Raw genomic sequence first — 21671 nt, 5'->3', positions numbered from 1 at the left:
TGATAACAGATAACTATTTATAATAGTGATACAAATACTGGTTGGGGAACCGTTAGCATATTACTTTCATTTTAAACAGACTTGCTAAAGCTGAGTAGCATGAGCGTGGTAGCGGCGTTTCTAGCTGTTGGCTCAGTGCTCACTGCTGGGCTTGTGATGAGCATGTACGACTCAGACTCATTCGCTACACAGCAGTGCTTTGGTTTAAAGCAAGACTTTAGTGCTTTTACGTGTACCTAATGGGTGCTTTTTGCCAGTAGCTGGAGAAAGAGAAGAAGCTTGAATTTGCAAAATCTGGTTGTAGAGGTACTGCGGCTTTCTTGTTCCCTTTAGGACTTGGAAAGTGATTGAGTGAAAGTGATGGTATTTTTTCATGTGATTCCATAGGTACCCTGTGTTTTCTTTAGAGAACTCCTTCCCAGGTTTTGTTTGGCAAAAACAATGAAATACATTACTTAACTTTCTGTGCATAGAATGGAAGCTGTTACTCTAAGTCATTCTTTTGTGGGAGAGACAAGACAGCATATCTTTCATTCCTGTCGTCTCTTTTAATCTTGGACGAGGCATCGCTTTAATTTTGCGTTAACCAGTTTTCCTTTTGGAAGAGCTATTTGAAATACCGCTTCACAGTTACTCCAGAGCTTCAAGATCCTATCATAGAGTATAGTGCCAGATTTTTCTGATGTGTGCAGATCTGCATAAAAAAGTCAAGCATTTTTGGATCCCCAAATCTGATCCCTGTGTTAACAGAAAAAAGGATATAAGCATTTCTGATTTTTAAAGGTTATTTCAGCCACAGGCAGATTCATGGAGGTATCTGCTAGCTTGCAGTATAGCTTGCAAGATGGTTTTACTCCAAGTACTGTATATTGATGTGTCTCAGCTAAGGTTTTTACTAAAATCAACTGTCCTCATGTCCTTAAAGCAGGATGAATGTTAGAACTAAAAATGTCCTACTGATCTGAATATCTCAGTCTTCATATTGATTAATATAATAGTTATTTTTGTGATGTTATTAATTTTTAATTAGACCCATTTTTGTTACTTGCTTTCTATGTACCAAATTTTACATATTAATCATTATAAAAAATAAATACTGTATCTGTAATGAATGATAGAAATTATAGGAAAAAATAAGGAAAAAAATTATTTGAGGATAGGAAGTATATCGTGGGTGTCATATTTAGTACTGTTTCAAGTGTATACTTTTCTTCCAGTTCCCCTTATGTTTAGACTAGAGGAACCTATTGCAGCATGAAGGAACTGTTTTGTGTCCAGAAGTCATTGCAAAGTGGCAAATATTGAATTTTTAATGTTCCCCACTGAATATAACTGGGGAAAGATACATTTTCTAAGAGGTTTTGTAGATTGTTTTGTTCTGTGGGTTTTTTCCTAGAGGAAATGTGAACTGAATTTGTCTGTTGTGAGGGATTTTAGGGTATGCCATGTAAGCGTTGTACATGTATCGGAATAATTTTGAAAAATTCAGTAAAGTACAAGAATAAAAAGAATGTGAAATAGGCTCAATTTTGTTTTGTTTTTGTTTTTCAAAATAAAAATGGTTTTGAATGTCACTTGACAAACATCAACTGAAGATACCGAGAAAAGCTTTGGAACTACTATTTTGTCATGGATTGTAATAATAAATAGTGAGGGTCCTTTGTAATAATATTGAAAATACTTCACCAGCAGAAAAATACGCTTTTGCTGTGATCATGTATTTTTGCAGAATATAAATTTGTTATTTATTGAAGTCTTAGCATCTGTCTTAGCTACCTTGTTATAAAAGGATTTATAGATATATTGACAAATTACACGGCAGAAGAAATATAAAAAGCTAAACCATATTGATTACAAAGATTTCTTGCCTTTTGGTGGACTTTCCTTCTTAACTGCGGTATCGCAAGCTTCAGAGGCAACTGGAAACAACTTGTCCTTCCTTCACACTGATGTATTTACCAGACAGATGATCTGGGAAGAATATATTTCTGATAAATATGAATGATTCACTTGGTAAGAGATCAAGAGCTAGAGTCAGGGTTAAGGTATAAGCCTTTTTCACCCCCCAGGAAAAGTTACTATACCTACTGGTTTCAAGGGTATGTGCTAAAAAGAGCCACCTGTATCTAAAGCAGCTGAAATAATTTGAAAGTTAAGAAGGATCTGGCTGAAGCAGATGGTCTAAATCCCTTCCTCTGCCCCTTCCAAGGTGGTAAGAATTGCATCAGGACTGCTTTCGGGTCTTTTCACACCGGCCTAATTTGGGTGAAGCTGAAGGAGTTCCCTTGTCTGGCCCTTACAAATGCCAGCTGGTGTAGCCTTGATTCATTTTGTAAATAGGAGGAACAAGAACAGTGTACTTTTCCTCTTAAAAAAGGGCCAAAGTCGAAAATCTCCTTTCTGGTGGTGATTTCTGAACATCAGCACAAGCAAAACGGCTATAGCTAGATAACTGGGATCCCTGCTTGGAGCTGCTCTCCAGCTCTTCCACGAAAACTGGGATCTGACTTGGTTGAGCACCTTGGTACCACCTGCTGCTCATGTGCACTGGGCATCCTTCCCTGGGGCTCCCAGCTACCGTTGTTTAAGTACACATTGAAAAGGCTGCGTAACTCATGAGGATGTAGCTAACTTACCTGCCTTGCGGAGAATGGCCTGAAAGCGCCTCTGAACTCAAAGAAAGATCCTGCTTTGTCCTCTGAGTCTGGTAAAATACAAAAGGTTTGGGGAGGATTTGCTGTATGCTTTTTCTCTACTGTGAGACTCCAACAATTAAGAAAGTCGCCTTTTCCTTCAGCTGGATGTCTGCTGCGGCTTCCAGAGGAAGATTTGAACCCAAAAATTAAAGGAGAAATGGGCATTGGGCATATATCCCTAATTCTGCATCTTTGGTCTACCAAAGTATTTATAACCTAGGCTTTAACTTCATTATGAGATATCTTTTAGTGTTTTCTCTGCGTGTCTTTTGTTTATCCTTATTTTCTGTAGCATTAGGTATACTTAGAAATACATGTATTACTTACACACTGTTCTCTGTGTGTCAAACAGAATTTTTAAGTCATTTATGTGAGCAATACACAGTAAACCATTTTCACACAGTGTACTAAATATTAAATATACAGCATAACGTGCTAATAAAATGTTGCTAACATAAGTAGGCCACCTAAATTAGAGGCTAAGCCAGCTCTGTGATTAACTGTCTCATCTCCTGAATTGCACCTTTGGAAGGCTTTGGTAAGCAAAAAGATTATAGTACATAAATATTGGCAAAATTTTTAAGATCTAAACCCAGGGAAAAAACACAGATTATGCTGGACCGTTGCAACAATTAAGAGTAGATTAATAAATACGTTACCAGATGTCATATTTGTATGCATTTGTAGCAATGATGAGGGAATAGTAGTATGTGAATACCTTGTTAAATATTATCGTAATGCTCTTGTGGAGACATCTGCTTGCATGCGAAACTTTAGAATAGATTTTTAGTGGCATGTTTCATATGTGCAGCTTCAGCCTATATGCATATGTCTTTATTAATCCGGGGCTTCAAAAGCAATGTAGAATCATTTGCAAAGAAAAGCTAGTTAAGAAAAATTGTCTGAGGTTCACAACCAGATTCTTTCTGTGGTGATGATGATGATAGAATTTTTTTTCTGGATGGTAATGATGGCCTGGGGTTACTGGGGAGGAGATGCCGTTGTTTCACGTTACTGAATCCTGGAGCCTTCCAACGGTATGTGCTAACTTCGGCAGGTATAGAAATGTGGCTGTTTCATCCAGCAAGGAATCTGGCACTTCCCTGGTTTTCAGCATATCGCCAGGGAAGGCTGCGTCACATCAGCGCTGGGTTACGCAGAATGATGTGTCAGAGGGAGGAGGAACATAAAGTTAGACTCAGCTGGAGGTCAGACCTAGAACAGCATCTTACTGGATCATCAGAGGCCGGTGGCATTGTGACCTTTTTATTTTATTTCTGGCACAGAGGATGTTACTTCAGCAGGGTAGCTTTATTCAAAAGAAAAAAAAGAAGGAAAAAAAAAAAAGAAAGAAAAAAAAGGGATTGTACCTGGGACTGGAGCCATCACCAGGTTCTCCCTTTGCATGTAGCATCTCCCTAGTGGAGGTACAGAAACAGGAGAGGGTGCATATGCCTCACAGGAGTCTTGTTTTCGCTCAGTTGCAAGTCAGAAACAGCTGGCTCATTCACTAGTGAACACGTGAATACAGGATCTTTATACTAAAACTTTCATTTCTGTATTTAAAATTCCACCAGGGTTCAGTGAAAGGAAGGTATTTTGGGGTTAATAAGAAATGTGTATTCTTCAAAACAACCTCACCTCAAAAAAAAAAAAAGTCCACAGCCCTATAAAATGTCTGTTTTGTGTCCTAAAATAAAGCATGTATTTCATGCTCTAAAAGTCTGAGGTTTGTAGCTGAAAAAGATTAAGTAAATAATTCAGAATTTGTTGTGTTTACTTGTTAATAATTAAGCAGGTTAGTCTGTGTACTTTTTATAGACATTGAGCTTTATTTATTTATTTTTATTTACTTGGCTCATGTTCTTATTTTTAAATTTGAAGAAGTTTCTGCCAGGGAGGAGATCATGAGAGAAAAGTCATCAAGGAGTTAAGCGTTGCACAGGAAGCAAAATCTGTAGGGATGTGTAGTCTCTGGAGAGGAGGGAGAATTGTCATCTCTTGCTTCCCTTCTGCATTGCCCCAGACTAGTCTCTAGTGCTTTGATGGAATTAAATTTTAAAGGTGATAATGATTTTTTGGAAGAAAGTAGCACCTTTGATTCCTACTTTGTGATGCCGGTGACCAGGGACAGAGTCGTCTGTTATGAGGTGACATTTGGTTCATCTCAGTCAAAGGAAAGTTTCAGCCTTGTTCTGTTTCAGAAATAGACGGGAAATTCAAAGGAAAAGATCAGATAACGGACACACTGTGTATCTGTTTTCTTGTGTCAGTGAGCTACAGTCTGGGGAAAGGTTGTAAGCTGATGGCCGTGAAGTCTGAAATCTTTTTTGTTGTGTGAGGAGGTACAGAGGCCAGCAGCAGCGTGAGCTGCTCTCCCAGACACGTGTAGATCCATCCATTAGGTGATTGCATCCTGTGAACGGGTGCTAGTTTAGTCCCAGCGTATCAGTCAGGTCACCTTTGCTTTCAGTGGTGACAAACAGGCCAGTAGTGTCCCAGATTCCCCTTGAATCTCAGTGTCTGTTGCTTGAGAAAAGAACGTGATGAGCAGCAAAATAATTCTGTGTTTTCCATCCAGCAATTTTCAGTTGCTGTTTACATAGCCTAGACCTGAGCATAGTCTGAAACAGAGAAAGAGAAGAGATTTGGGTTTGAATTTGGTTTTTCCCTCCTCTGCCAGGCAGTGATCCACCCCACTGCTGATCACATTCCCTCCCTGCCTTAAGCAAAGTCATTGCCTGATTTTTTTGACTGTTTGAACTGTTCCTTTGGTCTTGGCAGAGTAAGATATCATTTGATATTTTCACTCACCTTTTCCAAAGGGGAGAAAAAGCACAGGGTAGTGAGAAAAGTCAGTTGAAATGATTGGCATTAAAAGACAAAAGCTGCTGAAAAGTGAGAGTGATCTTTGGACTGTATATTAAAAAGCAAAGATTTAAAAAGACTGTTTATGTGAGAATTAATAGCCTGATTTTGTTGACAGTTGAAGTCTTCATCTGTTACCATGGTGTGTTTTAATTCACCGTCTGCATTGGTATTTCCTTCTGAAGAAGGGCCCGGGCTAGTTGCTAGTACCTCTAATATTAAAAATGCCATTTGCTTCATATGTTCTAGGTGATGGTTTCACTATAAGTAAAGTCATGGTACATAAAGTTAAGAGGAGGCTAACCCGGCAGGTAGCGACACAGATGTCCCCCTTTCTACATCACCTGACTGTTGCCTTCAAGGGGTGTTTTATCCTGGGCCTAGACAGTTAATCCAAGTCTCCTATGGAGATAAGTATGGGCAGATAGTACTTTTCAAATAGACATTAGGAGTGCACAGAGAACTTAAATTGTTTTCTGAAAGACTTTTTCATGTGTTAAGGATGCTACAGTAACACTGTTTAATTTTTTTCCATGTATGTGTGAAGCTTCCTTTACTTCAGAAAATCCAACTCATATACAGTTCATTGTCTGATACTTGCAGGCCAGGTCAGTGGTCTACTTTGGGCAGTTGTCTTTAAAAATTCTCCAGCATCTGTCTTTATCGTGGAATTTAATGCTAGTCATTTGATTTATTCCTCTCCCCCCCACCCCCCCCACCACCACTCAGCCGTCAGACAAGCTTGACTCTTGAAACAAGTTAAGGAGATCTCAACTCTGCTTCTCAGTGGACCCAAGTCCATGTCACACAGAACATTACTACAGTCAATAGTAATTGTTCTGTGGTTGTTAAATCCAATGCAAGAGGCTGAACCAGAGTCAAACATGACCACTTTAACACGGTCCCTCAGTTCAAGGCTGAGGCGTAGTGCTGAGCCTGTGTAAGTCAAGCTGTTCTGCTGCTAGAAGTACTGTCCTGGAAATGAGAGGATTTCAAGCTCTAAGTCTGCCGGATTATGCTTTTCTATAAGCATTAAATTCACACAGAAGTTTGTTGGTTTTTTTTTTATTTTATTTTTTTTTAAAAAAAAGCATTGCTGTGATGCATTGTCCGTTTTGCTAAGGGCATACTTCACCGAATGTTCGTGCCAGGTTGACTGAATCTCAAAAGAGACCAAGAGATTTACTGGTAGTCTCACAGTGAATCATTGTCTGAAATCCTTTTGGCTTCTATATTCTTAGCATTAATCAACAGTGATTCCTTTCATCCACTTGCTACCAGAGTTTAGTTTGTATGTATGATGACTGTGTTTGGAAGGAATTGAACTGGAGTGATGCTAACATAATTTATATTACTCTTTGAATTTTGTTCTTTAAATACAGAGTCTGAAAAATAGAAGATCCTCACAGTTATCATCCTATGATATTTTCTCCCCCCACCCTGAAAGCTCCATAACCTTGAGAGAAAATGTAAATAAAATGGACACATTCTTTACATATTCTTGAACAGAATGTATTTATCTCAGTTTCACTTGATCTGATGATAGTTCACTGAAGAGGATTTTTTTCATTGATAGCAAATGTCAGAAGGCCATGCAGTTTATAAGGCATGAACATAAGAAAATGAACAAGTATGTATAATTCTTTCTTGTTTGCATTTGAACAGCAGCACAGTATGCTGTTGTTATGGTACAAGCAATGGGCATAACAGAAGAAGCGTTTTTAATTTACGACTGTTTAAGTTATCCATTTCTGTATTTCTTATTTCAGTTGTAGGTCTTGTGCTGGTTAGATATTTTAAGAAGCAGAGCTACTAAGTGTACCTAATTTACTTCATCCTTGAAAGCAATTTTTTTCTAGGAAATTGCCGTGATCTACCTCAAACCTCTTTGAGGAATGTGATATATTTGTGACTTTGAGGTCAGTAAGACCATTGTGAGCCTGTGCTGTGAAGTATTCACATTTGCGTAGTACGTGGGCTTTGCTTTGAGGTGGACGCCAAAAGTGGTTTCCTGAGTTGCATCGTCGTTTTTCACTTCCTTGATATCATATGAATGCATCAGATTTAGAGGGTATTACTTGATATGAGGTAATTTGCATCACCGATAAGCTGTTGATCGAAGTGAAACCATGAAATGTAAATGTGGAGGTTGGAATTGAAAAACAAATTAATGGCCTGTAATTTTGGCTATGGTACGCTCTAGTAGCTGTCTTGGTCCAACAAATGACCATCGCAAGTATAAGGCTTGATAAATTTAAATCATATATAAAATTAGTTTTTAAAACTTTGTGGCAGAAATGTTGCCATTAATTAAACTCGGGCATTCTAGTGTTTAGAAAGGGTAGATCAGTGATTGTGAAAATCAAGTAACTGTAACAGTTATAGAGACTCTTGTATAACATTAACTGGCAAGAAGCACAACTGACAAAGGACAGCTGTGTACAGCGTGGGTAGTTGTACAACATTTCAAATGCCAGTAGGTCGGAGAAGAGAAACTGCGACTTTCGACTCTGATTTAATCTGTTGCAGAGCTTGAGGAGGTAATTTCTAAGCGCTGCCGCAGGCTTGACTGATCAGTGGGTTTAAAATAGAAAATAGCCTCTTTCACCTTGGGAGAAAGTGTGGGAGAACCTGATCAGCAGTTCCCCGGTGCCAGCCTCTCTTGCTGGGCTTGCTCAGCAAAGTCACCGCTTGTTGCAGCACGGTGTGCCGGCGAGGATAGGGTGGTTCGGTGGTTAGATGAGTTAGACATTCGGCAAACAGCACAGTTTCATCCCTAATAGTATCGCTTAAATCAAACATACCCTCGTGCGGTACATCTAACAGCATTTAAAGGTCAAAATCCCATTCTCATTACTCAATATTTTAGGCCTTCTGTTTTGCTTTATTCATTGTCTGTGCAGAACTGACAGGCTGTTCCAGACTGTGGCTGTGTAATGTTGGAAAGTGCTAACAGCTGCCATCCCACGTGTCTGTCCAGGCAACTGCAGACCTTACCAAAGCGAAGCACATGCTACACAGCCTTACTTCGAGCAAAATAAACCTTCCCTGAAAACGCTGGAAGCTGCCGCCGAACAGCCCATGCTGCATGCACTCGGGGCTGACCTACGTAGGCTGGGGGATTACCATAAGGAAATTAGATGGTGATGAAAAATGATACTGAAGCTGGGGCATCCTTTGATCGTGGTGATCAGAGGTGGAAAGCACCCGAAAGTAAGAGAAAGGCTGCAGATCTGAAAAGAAATTGCGAGCGTGTCTCTGAGAAAGCAACAGGAGCATCCCTGTAGTAGCCAGGAACTGCTGGGAAGTCAGACATGGAACCACGCAGGCTGAAAGCCTGCTGGCGTTACATCTTCTGCATTTGAGAAAGCAATACTTTGTGTCCTTTCTAAATGAGTAAGGGTGCCTCAAAGATCAGTTCTTTTCTGTTAAGCAGTCTGGTTTTACCTGTAATCTCAGTGATAAAATGTCTTTGCAGATACCTTTAGAAAACCCCTCACCAGCGAAGGATCTAAGAAATCCAGGAGGCTTAGCCCGGCCCCACCATACCGGAGCTGGCATTAGCTTTGGACACAGGTTCTTGGGTGGAGGGTCAGCACGAGGGGAATGAAGGGATCCCGCTGCTCCTGCGAGGAGGCAAGGAGCCTGGCTGGGGTGGATTTGAGCACTGTCATCTAAGGGAGCCTCTCATAATGGGAATTGGAAATTAATCCCATAAGGTCCCTAAACCATGTTCTGAACTGGTGGAAGGAGAGTGCCCAAGTCTTATTTTCAGCCTGCACAATACTTATTCTTTCCTCAGCTGTTTGGCAGCCAGTCCTGAACATTTTGGTAATTAGCTGTATATGGTACTAAGTCTGCTTTTAGTTCTTTTTTCAAAATGCAGCCTATAGAGAGGTTTTCTGAACGTTTTAGTCATTAAAGCCATTTATAGTTGAAAGATGCAAAGTTTTTATACACAATTTCTCATTTAAAAAAAAAAAGAAAAAAGAGAACCTTTTCAAACTCTTGACCTGTTAGAGTACTTACCTGGAACTTTTTCCACAAATGCATTTGAATGGCAAATATGAGTGGGAAAACTTCTGTGGTGACACCCATTTGTTTTACCTCTAACAGGAATGAAACCGCTTAATGGAAAACCTGAGTTATTTTGGTTTTGGGTGGTTTTTTTAAGCATGGAGTCTTGGAAATTGCTCCCTATTAACTGGTGTTTAGCTGTATAAGTTTTTGCTCTGAAGGATGTGTATGTCATGACATTTCAGATAATAGTACATGTAGATATTTTTTTTTTCATCACCTGTGTACCAAATGTCAACGTGTCGGAGTTTGCTTGTCTTCATTTGGATAGCTATAAATTTATATATACACACAGCGTTCTACCCACTTCCCCCACTGAGCGCCTAGCTGTTTGACTGTTACGAAAACTCAAGGTGTTGTGTGTGCAGATCCCTAACCATAAGCATTTCTTTTCTTTACAGCAGCATAAGAAAGAAGTGTTGAGAGCTGCTCTTAACCCTTTTGGAGTCCAAAGTCAAAAGGTAAAACCAAATGCAAGTTTTGGGGTTTCTGAAGGTGTTGATATTGTAATTGTTTGGAAATGCTCTTTCCTTATCACATGTGAACTGAGATTTCCCACAGGAGAGAAGCAGGGATACGGTAAGATGACTCAAAACATGATTAGACCTCTATAAGAGCACCAGCATATCTGGGCATAAATTATACAGGTAAGTTACAACTGGTAAACCGCAATTATCTGTTTTACTTAATATGAAAACAGTGGCGTTAAGAGTCAGTGGGACTTACAGTAGGGCTTAATATTGCTAAGGATTTAATGATTTTTGTCTCACTATAACTTGATAGTTTTTATGATATATAAAGTTTTTTCATATTACAGTAAAACAAATCCTGTAGCTCTTTTCTCAGGCAAGAGTCCCTCAATGGGAGTTTTGCCTGAGTGAGAACTGAATGAGGTCTAAATAATTAGCAATTAAAATATTCAGTTATTGTGCTACTGTATATAACAAAGCACTGGAGGTATTAAAAATTGCTAATCTCTTCCTTATTAAAATGTTAACTGCTAAACATAATACAGTTTTGCATTTTCTATCATTCATTTTTGCAGTTCATTAGTAGAGGTGAAATGTTCGTGACAAATAGTCATTTGAACTTTTAAAGGATTGAGTTTGTTTTCCTGGCATTTTAGTTAATATTTCTGACTGAGTTAATTTACAAGTGGAAGTGTTTGTGGAAGCCATGGATTTCAGTCAAAAACTAGATAATTTACAGAGAGTAACTTCTGATGCAGCATTCATGAGTATTTGCAGAAGAAACCAGGTGGTAAGCTACTCATCAGGAGACAGTTAGGCAATTTAGGTGTCCGGTTTGTATGTTTTGATGAGCAGCTTCTTGTAACAAACTCCACTAACAGGTTAGGGATTGTCCATAGAGTTTACTGGCAAATAATTTTTTCAGTGAGACACTAGCATGGGAACAGTTCAGCAGCAGGTTAAGACGCAAAGTTTTTTAAACCGTGCAGTTGCACACGCAGCCCTGTTAATTAGCACATGAGCTGTTTGTTACTCTGCTAGTTAGTATAAGGGGCAGACTCTGCTTTCATCTACTTCACTGCACAAAAGAATAAGGATTAAGATGTATCTCCTGTCTCCTTCATCACATAGGGGCAGCAGCAGATGTGTGGACAGGGAGAAAGGTATTTGATGAGTGAGAAAGGAGTGGTGAATGAAGGTGATAACTGGTAGAGGAAGAAGGTGAATTCCTGGAAGGATTTGGTGAATTTCCTAATGGAAGGTGACTCCTTAGTAGTTTCTCCCGTAGCCACTCCTTGGAGTAGATTTTGTTACTTATTATGCCTAAAGGTGTTTTTTTCCTAATCTTTCTGAATGGCCGTTCTAGGCCTAGGCATTTAATTGTGCCTCGTAATGTTGTTGGCAATTCAGGCCATGACTCTGCAAGGATTTACACATGTATTTCACTTACAGTGTTATAAGTAATCCTGTTGACATAGATGAGATTAATTGCAGTACATAAAGTTAAGCGTGTATATTAGTCTTTGTAGCAAAAGAGGTGTAGTTTCATTTATTTATTTTCAGTGTGGGAAATTACTTTTAAAAATACATAAATACATGGGTTTTTCCACCAATTTTGTGGCAATTAAAGAGGAGGTAGATGGTAATGAAATAAGCTTCGCTGCTTGTTCCCAAGATCCACAATTTTGCCAGGTTCTCAGCTATGAAGTGTGAAAAAGAATAGACTGCTATCATTTTCCTTTTTACATGCACAGTTAAACCTCCAGCTAGAATGAGATGATCATATAATTTATTATAGAGGAGTGAACAGAACAGAAATCAAACAGGAAGGCATGTGTGCTTGTGTGGACTCTTGTTTATAATTTCATCAGATTGGTGCACACCTCAGACATTTTATTTAGTGATAAGATATGCAGATTGTTCTGGAGCCAACAGCAATACTTTCACCTTCATGTCAAAACTGACAGAGATTTTTAAATCAAACCTCAACAACTTGTATTTTAAAGCAACTATTCCTAAGATGTAACCACCAACTACAGATGAGTAAGTGCAGAATTGTTTTCCTACTTTCCTTCGTACTGTTTTCCTTCCTTTCTTGTTTACCTCCATGGACAAACAGTGTTGCAGGTTTACCTGTAAATACCGGGTGTAACTATGGGCAACAGTGCAGAGGAGCTATAAATTTATATGGAACTATGTGCAAAGCACAGGAATGCAAATTGAAAGTGGGGAGTCTTACGAAATAAGATTTACCAGAGACAATATCTGCTGGTTTTCCAGATGCCTATATGACTCCTTCAATATCTGTGAAGGAATGGGTAGTGCAAACTCTTCAACTTCTTTCTCTCTCTTGAGTTTTAGTTTTATTGCATTTGTGTCCGTTAAATCAGAATGTGGTAGTAGAAGCCTATGGATGCAGTGGCAGGTTTGGACAATAGCTTTTCTTGAGATTGAGAACTGAAATTCCTCAGGGCTGTGGGTGTTTAGCTGCTGGGGTTTTGGTTTTGAGTGTACATAAAGTCATGGGAGAAAGTGTTACTGAAAATACAGCTAGGGATTTAAATGTTAGATGTATTTATTTTTGGAATCCTTGTTCAAGTCAGTGCCCACAGCTTATAAAGTGATAATCCTTCGTATTTTCCCCAGATTTGCTTCCTCCCCTTCTTTCTGTCAATGTGTGCACATAACTGTGTCCAAACTTTCCCATCTAAAGTTTTCCTAGGTCTTTTTTAGCTTGTTTTCTTCTTGTTGTTTTTAGTGAGTATACCTATAAAACAGAAAGGTATCTGAGCTGAAAATACTTAACAAACCTGTATATGTGTGTGTGAGCGTGCTGTGATTAGAGAGATTATGAAAGATTGTTACTTGGTTTTGATAGCATGCCTAGTTGTATATGTTGTTCTAGCTCTCTGCATTCTCTTCTATCACTTGGTCATTGTGTCCTAATAAATCCTCCTGTGTGACAGATCAAAATTTCTGGTCAGTTGCTTTAGTTGGTACCAGCCTCTTCAAGGTGGGATTTTGCTTTCTACATTTAACTAAGAGCAACATTTTTGATTTCCTGGAAAGTGAGGAGAAGGATTTACATGTGTTCATGATTAGAAAGATATGACCTGTCCATACAATGTGAGTCCCTTAATACATGCTCATGGGCCTGGGTCCCATAGCTCTCAGGGTCCCCAGAAGTACTCTTTATGGAAAAACTTATCCAAAATACTCCAGCTGTACTACTTGTGCAGATTTAGGGCACTGCAGAACCTTTGTTTACAACAACTAATTCTAGGGCCCACTTTGGTGTTGTGGATACTTAATTCCTACCCACTCAAAAAGAGGCACTTCAAAATAATTAAAATAAAGGAATAATCCACACACAGAACAAAGCCTTTCAGAGGGAAAGTCGACTTTATTGAAAGAAAGAATTTGCCTTTTTTTTTTTTTTTTTTCTAAATAGTTTCTTTCAAGGTATTCTTAAATAAGCAGTAAATGCTTTTGATGGAAAATAAAAAAACAAAGCTGAGTATTTGATTGTCATTTCTGCCATGGCTGATGAAGGTAAATCATTAAAAGCTAGAAAAAAACAGAGATGGATTTTGGTTTTTCAAGCTGAAGTCCAGGCAGTAGTGTATTGCCTCTGCAAAATGCTGACTGAGGTAGCACCAAGAGAAATACAGTGAGTGTTGCAGTGTGTTCACCTTTAATGTGCTGCTTTAAAATAATTTGAAAGAGTTTTGAAAGAATTTCTGGAGTTTGCTGGGGACTGCAGGGTAAAAGCACCAAAGGAGGAGGAACAGCGATGATGACTTGGATTTTTCCCTGACTGGCTATAGGGATACTCATGGTTTAGCCTTTCGCCTAAATGGATGTACTTTAACCACGGCTGCAGCTGTCAACATTGATACTTGCTGGTTGCCATTAGTTTTGCTGGCTGCTGTATAGGGAATAATTGTCTATAGATTACACCTTATTTTATAGATTATATAATCTCTATTATATCTATAGATAGATAGAAGATATCTATAAGATATATATCTTATCTTATAGATAACCGTATTAATCTCACCAAAACCTGTGCGTACATATTGGACAAATAGTGATATTGGAGTCTGTCATATTCTTTCAACATCCAGCTTAGCAGAAAATCTCTGCTCCTGCATGTCTTCCTTATGTGGACATTTCAAGAGGAGGAATTCAGCTTCTTTCTTGTGTTGACATTACATTTCTGGGTTTTTTTTGTACTTCGCTTAATTGCAGGCATCCAGCAGCATTCCAGAGGGAGAGGTGACCAGCACTGCAACCTGTACTACTGCTGCTCTACTTGTCAGCCCACTGGGCTAGTTAATCATTACACTAACTTTTTCCTGTTCCTTCGTAGCTGATTGCTGCCCATGGGACCTGGGTTCCTGCAGTCTGGCTGCCAGCACAAAGTTCAGTATTGTGCGTGTGTGTGTGTATGTTTAGCTGAATGCATATGCACTGTGTGGTTCAGCAGCTAGTCTAGTAAAACTAACAATGCAAGGCCAGTGTGCTGATTCTTCTGTATAAAAGGTAAAAAAGTGGGAGAGATAATGTTTTCCCTTCCCTCTTTACTATTTTTTGAAAATGGATGTGCAAGTATTGGTCTCTTTAATCCACACACTGGCACAGCAGGTTTCCTAATTCAGTGCTTTAAGAGTGGGGTTTCAGGATGCTAAAATTCTGTTTCTTAGAGCACACGTTTACATCATGTCGTCAGTGATTTGTGTTGATTTGCCAGGGGCCATGATCTGACACCTCCTCTATGAAAAAGACAACGTCACCATCCACTGGGAGTAAAAAAGTATGGGCAAGGAATAGATATCAGTGAAGTATTTTGAGATTCAGAAGAAGGTATTTAACCACCATGGGTTTTGCTCAGGTCTGTGTAGCTGTATTGATTGCCAGGGTGGAAGCCAAGAAGAAACTGTCCTGTCAGTTATCCTGATTTTCTTCTTCCTCTTAAGTGCAGATCATCTTGTAAAATCTGGAGGATGTGACACTTGGCATTTTTGCCACATGGAACAAAATTTGGTATTAAATTATTTCGTCTGTGCCAGTGAGTTAGTTTACCTTCATTAGAAAGAATAAATAGCGGTTCAGCTGTCCAGATGTTAATATTAAGGTGGCCAGACAGATCAAAGTACTGATCTTCTAATACGACTGGTGCTTGTTTTGGGAAGTTAATTTTCTTCAGTGGATAGCTCAGGACAGTGAATATTTTTGCTTCTCCTCCTGGTCATTTTTGTATTCTGTTGTCTTTTTTAAACCCAATAGGCACCTGGCTTCCATGGTTTTGTACTGGGGCTTGGGCCATTAGTTCCCATTGACAGGGGGCTAAATTGTGAAAGGGAGAGTTAAATCCTTCATCTGGTGGTACAAGATTTTAACTTCAAAACATTTTCATGTCCCATGAAGTTTAATAAATAGGTCTTTCACTTAGTAGTACTCTGAAATCCTTTCCTCCTTCTCTCTCCCTCCTTCCGTCTTTCCCTCCCTCCTTCCGTCTTTCCCTCCCTCCTTCCGTCTTTCCCTCCCTCCTTCCGTCTTTCCCTCCCTCCTTCCGTCTTTCCCTCCCTCCTTCCGTCTTTCCCTCCCTCCTTCCGTCTTTCCCTCCCTCCTTCCGTCTTTCCCTCCCTCCTTCCGTCTTTCCCTCCCTCCTTCCGTCTTTCCCTCCCTCCTTCCGTCTTTCCCTCCCTCCTTCCGTCTTTCCCTCCCTCCTTCCGTCTTTCCCTCCCTCCTTCCGTCTTTCCCTCCCTCCTTCCTGCTTTGTTTTGCTCTCTCAGTATCTCCCTCTTTCTCCTCCTGGCCCCCCTTTGTCTGGATGGATATCTGTTTGTGTGTTAGAGCTGAAGCAGACATTTGTGTGGTGACACTGTGGTGATGCCACTGAACACCTTCCGTGTGCCTCGTTCATTTTGGAACTTTCCAGTCAAAACCAACCTGAAGTTATACAGTAGTATGATTAGCAGAGTAGCATTATTGCATAATTCAGTGTTACCAGCAATGCAGGTCATTGAAAAACCAGTTCCTCCTGTACCAGCAAATAAAATAGCAGGGATAAAATGAGAGGGAACAAGAAGTCAGAAGCAGTGTGAGCTGGACCTCTTCAAGTGCATCAGCAGGAAAAGGATGACTGAGGAAAATGTGGGCCTGCTGCCGAACGAGGTGGGTGCCCTGGTGCTGAAGGATACAGAAAAGGCAGCATTACTGAATGCCTTCTTTGCTTCAGTCTTTACTGCCAAGGCCAGCCCTCAGGTTTCCCAGACCCTGGAGGCAAGAGAGGAAGTCTGGAGAAAGGAAGGCTTTCCCTTGGTCAAGGTAGGTCAGGTTAGAGATTGTTTAAGCAAACTTGACACCCACAAATCCATGGGCCCCAATGGGATGTACCCCCGAGTGCTGAGGGAGCAGGCAGATGTTATTGCTGAGCCACTCTCCATCATCTTGAAAGGTCATGGAGAACAGGAGAGGTGCCTGAGGCCACTGCCACTCCAGTCTTCAAAAAGGGTGGGAAGGAGGACCCAGGAAGGCTGGTCAGCCTCACCTCCATCCCTGGAAAGATGATGGAACTGCTCATCCTGGAGGTTATCTTGGAAGCATGTGGAGGAAAGAAGGTTATCAGGAGTAGACATCATGGATTCACCAAGGGGGAATCATGCCTGACCAACCGGATAGCCTTCTACGATGGAATGACTGGCTGGGTAGATGAGGGGAGGGTGGTGGATGTTGTCTACCTTGATTTCAGCAAGGCTTTTGGCATCATCTCCCATAATGTTCTCATAGGAATATGGATGAGATGAGCGGGCAGTGAGGTGGGCTGAGAACTGGCTGAATGGCAGAGCTGAGGGGGTGGCAGCCAGTGGTGTGCAGTCCAGCTGGGGGACTGTAGCTACTGGTGTTCCCCAGGGGTCAGTACTGGGTCCAGTCCTGTTCAACTTAATGACCCAGACGAAGGGACTGAGCGCACCCTCAGCGAGTTTGCTGCTGATACCAACCTGGGAGGAGTGGCTGGTACCCCAGGAGGCTGCGCTGCCTTCAGTGAGACCTGGCCAGGCTGGAGGGTTGGGTGGAGAGGAACCAAATGAAGTTCAACACAGGCAAGTGCAGGGTCCTGCACCTGGGGAGGAACAACCCCACGCACCAGTATGGGCTGGGACTGACCTGCTGGGAGGCAGCTCTGCGGGGAAGGACCTGGTGGTGCTGGTGGGCAGCAGGTTGCCCATGACCCAGCAGTGTGCGCTTGTGGCCAAGGTCAGTGGTGTCCTGGGGTGCGTTAGGAGGACCGTGACCAGCAGGTCGAGACCCTCTGCTCTGCTCTGGTGAGGCTGCATCTGGAGCGCTGTGTCCAGTGCTGGGCTCCCCAGGTCCAGAGAGACTGAGAACTCCTGGAGAGAGTCCAGCAGAGGCTGTGAAGATGATGAGGGGACTGGAGCATCTCCCTTGTGAGGAAAGGCTGAGGGAGCTGGGGCTCTTTGGCCTGGAGGAGAGAAGACCGAGAGGGGACCTTATCAATGCACAGATACCTTAGGGGCAGGTGTGAAGAGGATGGGACCAGGCTCTTCTCAGTGGTTCCCATGACAGGACAAGGGGCAGCGGGTACAAACTGCCACACAGGAGGTTCCGTCTGAATATGAGGAAAAACTTCTTTACCTTGAGGGTGACAGAGCGCTGGAACAGGCTGCCCAGAGAGGCTGTGGGGCCTCCTGCTCTGGAGATACTCAAAACCCACCTGGATGTGATCCTGTGAAGCCTGCTGTAGGTGACCCTGGTGTAGCAGGAGGTTGGGCTAGAAGATCCCCAGACATCACTTCCAACCCCGACCATTCTGTGATTCTCTGACAGTGTACATGGCAGCAGCACATTTTAGAGCCAAGTAGGTAGGGTAGACCATTCTGACTCTGAAAAACAGCTTTGAGGCCATTTTAGGAATTCCCTTTGGTGGTTTTGAATCAAACGTATCATTCTCACTGATATTAATAGGACTTTGGGGATTATACAAGTCTCTTTGCCTTCAGAAGGCGCATTTTAAGGATGGCAGAGAGAATTCATGAAACTAGGCAGAGGGTCTTCTGAGAGACAAGCAGCTGAAAACTTGTATTTTTTCTGGCAAGAAATCAATATTGAAGAAAACAATAAAGAAGCAAGAAATGTTACTACTCAGATACAGCATTTTAATTACATAAGGAATTTTCCTTTAATTTTTTAATAATCTGAATTATGTTCATCTGTAGAACATTCATCGGAAACTTCTTCCTTCCTCTGAATAAGCGTATCTTCACAATAATGTTTATAGGCACATTTAAATGTTCTTTATGAGATAGGATTGCCCCAAGATCTCAGTGCCCTTATCTAAGAGTTCTCTTGTAAGTTTTGTTCTAACAGTTTTATTGAGATGTGGCTAAAACACAATGTTCCAGTCCCACCTGCTTGCCTGGGCTGTAAACATAAAATGAGCCATTTCAATGTGAGCTTGAAGCCTTCTGGAGATTCTGGAGGCCACCAGACTGCAGGCATCTCAGGCAATCTCCACCAAGACTGAAGACTCTCAGCGTTACTTCAGAGGTCGTCAAGGGGAGAGTGTCTTTCTCTTTGCTGAGACACTATACTGCAGCAGAGATTCCGTTTGTTTAGGGGTGATCAAACCTCCCCAGATCTTGCAAAAAACCTGCTTTTTATTGAAGCTAACTCAGGATATTTGAGAAGTAGCTTTTCTTTGGTTATTTTGCCAGTAAGTGTTAAAAATCTTTATCCTCCCAAGGTTCTTTGTTATAGCTGGTGAGTCTGAGCGGAGACGTGTGGAGGCAACACTCATGAGGAAAAAGCTAGTTATTATCCAGACGGATCCAAGTAAGCAAGCCCGCCTTCCTCCCAGGCTCTTCAGGAAAGTGGGGGGGGCAGATTCCAACCAGGTGTTCGGGGAGGGGAGCCGCACAGATTTTCCTAGGAATGCCCACATCCATCCTTCTCTCGGGGAGATCTGCTGCCTATAGTTTGGAGATCTGCCTGTGGAATTTTGAGGAGACAGTTACACATGTATGTACGCTGAACATCAGTGGACTGCAGGTAATCCTGTTGTCTCTTAACTTTGGCATTGTGCTTTAGTAAAAATAAGTTAATGCTCAGTTACCCAAGCTTTGTTTATGGCGCAGCTGAAAGGCAGCAGCAGGTGAGAAATAACTTGAATATACCCTCTTCTGGTATCGGCCAGTTGTTTTAAGTGCTGTTTTCATTCTCCAGTTAGATTTTCCATAATGTATCCTTGAAATCATGAATTGTTTAAATTTTCCTGCTCCTCAGAGTCATTCTGTAGTATTTTAAGTCATTAAATTAAGCTAGCTGCTGGATTTTGTATTCAAGAAGTGGCGTGACCCCTCCTACTTCTGCTCCCCTCTCGGATACAAAACCTTGCCAATTTTCTGAAGAATACATGTGCATGTAAATAATTTTCATTTCATAATGGAGTCCATGTTTGTCTGAATATTGATGTCTTAAATGGCAAAAGGGAGAATATACTGTCACTTTGAAAGCAGGTATCTTTTCTTTCTTGTTATGTAGCCATTAGCAGTTTTACATAGCAGTTAAACTTCTGTTTACATGTTTAGGTCACGTGTTTTGGAAAACGAGAGGGAAAGACATCAGTTACAAAAATCTCTTCTCTTTTAGAAGCCTTTTCCTGGCTATCCGGTAATAGGGGTGTTAGGGTTAATTTGGCACATTGTCAGAGTAATACATATAAGCCTTAACTAAGAGACTTGAGCTTAGATTTTGAAACCTGTATAGTCAAACCGCGTTGATCTGGATGTAGCTTCCAGAATTACAGAGTTTAGCCTTTAAATAAAATCTTACTTTAGTAACTGCTACTTCGACAATCAAATAATTGGGTGTTTTTAAAAAACAAGAAGCATGATTTATCTGAAGGTTTTCCCGTTTTTTGAACAATTTCCTAACCAGAGATTTTTTTCTTGAAATCTTGCCAATGGCAAAAATAAGGAGGGAACATGTGGACTCATGCAGAGTGCTTGCTAGGGCAAAAAAGAAAATGAAAAATATAAACCCTCTGAGCTATGTCTGAGCAGACGTCACATTTCTCTGATATGAATGAAATGCAGAACTCACTGCTTTGGAAAAATCAAATGAACTAACCTCTCCACTTACAGAACAATTTCTCTGTGTTCCGCTTCCGTTTCTTGTTGGAAATCAGATAGCTTTGTTTTTTGTTGATTCTCCTGCAAACTTAGTCCCATGTGCACACACACACACAAAACCCCTAAATCCATGCATCCTAGGGAATCAAACATTTAGGAAGGTACATTTTTCATATGTTAGTTATCAATATGTATAAAAATTTTCCCATCCCATGAATTTCCTAAGGGGAATATCCATGAAACCACAATGGAAAATGTTATGGCAAAAAGTGATAAACTCAAATCTAGATCTTCCTTCTAGGAGGGAACAGACTGGAGTAACAGCATTGCACAGATGCTAAAAACAGAGCAGTTGAAGTAGAGCTGATACTGGATCTGAGGCTTTGCTTTTGACCTTTGCTAATACAGAGTTTGCAAGACAACATTGTTGTCGTCTTCATTTGCTTCTAGAATCTTGTTAGTTGTGGTAGGTATCTACTTGTGAGATATGAGTAAGATAAGAACTCCTCATTCTTTTGTTCAACTTCAGAGTATTAATTGTTAACACAGCTTTTGATGAGCTAAAGGATCACAGTAACTCCTACAGGAAACATTCTTGGGGATGATCCTTGCAAACTGGGAACAACTGCTTTATTTTATTTTTTTTTTAAGAACAGGGGCTTGGGGAATGTCTAGGGGTTTCAGTGTTACACCCCCACCCCCACCCCCACCCCTCTTTTCTCTAATGAACTGCATACGCTAAAATACTAGACAGGGAAACTTGCTCCCTACACAAAGCTGTCATTGTTTTAAGGCCATTCTGCTCCCTCTGAACCCGTGTTGAAACAGGTGCCTTGCTTGGCTCTCCTGGAGCATTTTTATGGATCAAAGCACCATGTGTCCCCTGCACAGTGGCACTATTAACAGTGCAGAATGAGGCTGGGAGAAAAGCTCATCTAGGAGCTACACACCTAGGTGCAGTTAGTAAACAGAGTCAGTTACCCTCATTAAGCATCATTAAACCTAATATTGACTGTAAACTCTTACTTACCTTGAACTTCTCTGCAGACATTGTGGGAAAGCGATTAACTTAGGATATAGGTACACTACTTACTACCTTCTTCACGTGAAAGTTACCATCAGGAAGGCCTATATTCATAAATAAAACATAGTAGGGGATGAGAGACTGAGAAATATGTAAATTCATTTGCAGAAAAAAAGACCAAATTAAAAAAAAAAAGTTGAGTGATGCTAGTGGAAGCAAAATGGCACTCTAGCTAATTACCATGAAAAGTATGATAAATCATGGACGTGTATCCTTGACTTCTGACTGATAGAGCCTGCAGAGTGCAATCTCTCATGCGTAGCTGCCTTTGACTGATTTAAACCCATACCACTATCGGGTTTGATGGGAAAGCACAAAA

At 40.8% G+C, this 21671-nt stretch overlaps 1 protein-coding gene across 8 annotated transcripts in view; it reads left to right on the top strand.

The window, feature by feature from the left end:
- The window catches only part of ZBTB20 (zinc finger and BTB domain containing 20), a 519455-nt gene that overhangs the window by 79263 nt on the left and 418521 nt on the right, over positions 1-21671 (top strand). For 7 of the 8 annotated variants that reach the window (XM_055809034.1, XM_055809033.1, XM_055809036.1 and 4 more), the window contains one exon: positions 10043-10102. The gene's annotated coding sequence lies outside the window, so the exon portion shown is untranslated. The remainder of the gene's footprint in view (positions 1-10042; positions 10103-21671) is intronic. The other variant, XM_055809032.1, reaches the window with a different exon arrangement.

Source organism: Falco peregrinus, chromosome 6 (assembly GCF_023634155.1).
Source record: "Falco peregrinus isolate bFalPer1 chromosome 6, bFalPer1.pri, whole genome shotgun sequence".
Taxonomy (NCBI): domain Eukaryota; kingdom Metazoa; phylum Chordata; class Aves; order Falconiformes; family Falconidae; genus Falco; species Falco peregrinus.
Note: the sequence above shows the minus strand (reverse complement) of the source record. Positions and strands in the feature narration are given on the sequence as shown.